The 2,888-nt window shown below is 45.0% G+C and overlaps 1 pseudogene; it reads left to right on the top strand.

The window, feature by feature from the left end:
- Positions 1-1,923: 1,923 nt before the first annotated feature.
- On the top strand, positions 1,924-2,504 carry LOC102856166 (annotated as a pseudogene).
- Positions 2,505-2,888: the final 384 nt, after the last annotated feature.

The raw sequence follows: 2,888 nt of genomic DNA, 5'->3' as shown, positions 1-2,888 counted from the left end.
GCTGAATGTAGCCATTCTTGCTGTCTTTTCCTAAACTATTCCACTACCATTGCCACATCCTCTAAGAGTAAATGTCCCCTTTACCCCTCTTCCCCACCGCCGGCAACCACTAATAATATTTTATATCTCTGCATTGTTTTAGTTCAGATAAGTGATGCAGTTACTGACTTCTTTCATTTGTTGTGTTATGTTGTGTACCATACAGTCAGAGCTGAGCCACAGCTGACCCTCCGGAAGGTTTTCAGAGACAGCTGATCACATGGGAGGAAATTGTTCATCCTTCTCCTGTGGAGCAGCTGATGGCCTCGAACCATGTACCTTGGGGATTGCAATGTAGCTTCTTGCCACGTTTCAAGACTCATCCATGTCTAAGCCCACAATCAAGACTTAGTTTCTCTTCGATAGGTAATCTCCAATGTATATGCGGTAAGTTTTGTCTATCCATTCCTCTGCTGATACACATTTCATGGTTTTGTCCTCTTTTAAAAAAAATTAATTGCTATTATTATTAATGTGTGTGTGTGTGTGTGTGTGTGTGTGTGCCGTCAAATTAGATCTGACTGGTACAGGAGGAGATTGTCCCTCTTTCTCCAGCAGAACATCTGGTGGATTTGAATGGCACACATCTGGGATTGCAGTGTAGCTTCCTGCCACTAGGCCACCAGAGCTTGCCTGTTTCTTCCTTTTAATTCTTACAGAAAGCACTGCAATAAACGTTGGTATTATACAAATTTCTGTTGGTGTCTCTGCTTTCACTTATGAGTGTATATTTGAAAATAAGCTATATAGTAGCCTCATGTCCATCTTTTGGAGGAACTACCAAATAGTTCCTCACAGTGATTGTAACTTTCCCACCAGCAGTGGATGAAAGGTCAAGTTTCCCCACAACTTCCCTAACACCTGGTTCTCGTTTGTTCTTTCTTTCTTTTTCTTTTTTTAAATCACTTCTCTTCTAAAGACAGTAAGGTGATATATACACTGTGGTTGTGATAGCAAAGTCCACAGGAAGCTGCCCAGGGGTGGTGTCTTTCTGGCAGCTTGAATCCACCAGCACCTCCTCAGGAGAAAGATGGGCAATCTTTTCCAGTGCAATTTACAGCTTCCGGAAAATCCGCTGGATGGTCAGCTATGAATCAATTCAGACTTGATGGGAGGGAGGGAGGGAGGGAGGGAGGGACATAGTATGTGATGTGTCAGGCTGCTGACCAAAAGGACTTAGGAGGAAGGCAGTGAGAGGAAGACTGATCATCTCCTCCCATAAACATGTGTATCTTTGGAAGCCTGACAGAAGGTAACTATGAGTCAGAATGAACTCAGTAGCAGTGGGCTTTGGTTTAATGGTAACTAAGAAGGAAGACTAGTGGTGCAGGGTTAAAGTGCTTGTTCTAGTTGAAAGGTCAGTGGTTTGAACCTACCAGCTGCTCCACAAGGGAACAGACTGTCTGCTTCTGTAAAGGTCTGCAGCCTTAGAAATCCTATAGGGCAGTTCTAGTCATTCCTATTGGGTCTCTGTGAATGGGAATCAACTCAACAGCAATAGGCTTGGTTTGGTTTTCATTGGGCAGTTAGGGGCCACGGTGCTACAGTGGTTAAGTGCTTGCATGGTAACTGAGAGGCTGGCAGTTCAAAGTCACCACCAGATGCAGGAAAGAAATACATGGCTTTCCACTTTCTACATGATTATAGTCCTGGAGCCCCTACAGAGAAAGTACCCAGTCGTTTTCAATCTATATGTTAACAAATCATTTGAAAGGCTGGGCTTTATAAAGCGTGAAGAGGCCTTAGGAGTTATGCAGATGCCACACCTTGATTGCTGAAAGTAAGGACCTAAGACATTTGCTGCAGAAGTTCAAAAACTGCTATCTTCAATATGAAATAAAGCTCAACATCAAGAAAACAAAGATTCCTTTCGGCACTGCGGCCGCAGCCATGAGTATGCTCAGGCTTCAGAAGAGGCTTGCCTCTAGTGTCCTCCGCTGTGGCAAGAAGAAAGTCTGGTTGGACCCCAACGAGACCAATGAAATTGCCAATGCCAACTCTCGGCAGCAAATCCGGAAACTGATCAAAGATGGCCTGATCGTCTGCAAGCCTGTGACTGTCCATTCTCGAGCTCGATGCCGAAAAAAGGCAGGGCAGGCATATGGACATAGGTAAGCGAAAGGGTACTGCTAATGCTCTAGCGCCTGAGAAGATGACCTGGAGGAGGCGGATGAGGATTTTGCGCCGGCTGCTCAGAGGATACCGAGAGTCTAAGAAGACTGATCGCCACATGTATCACAGCCTATACCTGAAAGTAAAGGGGAACGTGTTCAAAAACAAGCGAATTCTTATGGAACGCATTCACAAGCTGAAGGCAGATAAAGCCCGCAAGAAGCTCCTGGCTGACCATGCTGAGGCCCATAGATCTAAGACCAAGGAGGCACGCAAACGACGTGAGGAGTGGCTCCAGGCCAAGAAAGAAGAAATCATCAAGACTATCTAAAGAGGAAGAGACCAAGAAATAAAGCTCCTCTCCTCTCTGTACATAGTGGCCTTGGCAGTTATATGTTATTGTTGTTATGTGCCGTCGAGTCGTTTGCGACTCATAGCGACCCTATGTACAACAGCCCTAAACCCTGCTCTGTCCTGTGCCGTTCTCATTGCCTCTGACACACCCATCCCGATTACCCCAGTCACTGAATCAATCCACCTCATAGAGGGTCAAACAAGCCTTTATCTGCCTGCTTCTAGCTGGAAAAAACCCCAAAGATTCTCACCACTGAGCCAATCATGCTAGGTGGAGAAGAAATTGCTGTTGTTAACAATTTCAGATTGCCTGCTTCAACAATCATCACTCTTGGTACTAGTTGTCAAGAAATCAAAGGACAAATTGCATTGAGAAAATCTAC

The sequence above is a fragment of the Elephantulus edwardii genome, unplaced genomic scaffold, assembly GCF_000299155.1.
Source record: "Elephantulus edwardii isolate Elephantulus edwardi_28Jun2011 unplaced genomic scaffold, EleEdw1.0 scaffold00051, whole genome shotgun sequence".
NCBI classification, from domain to species: domain Eukaryota; kingdom Metazoa; phylum Chordata; class Mammalia; order Macroscelidea; family Macroscelididae; genus Elephantulus; species Elephantulus edwardii.
The sequence above is the reverse complement of the archived record's forward strand: the minus strand, read 5'-3'. Positions and strand labels throughout refer to the sequence as shown.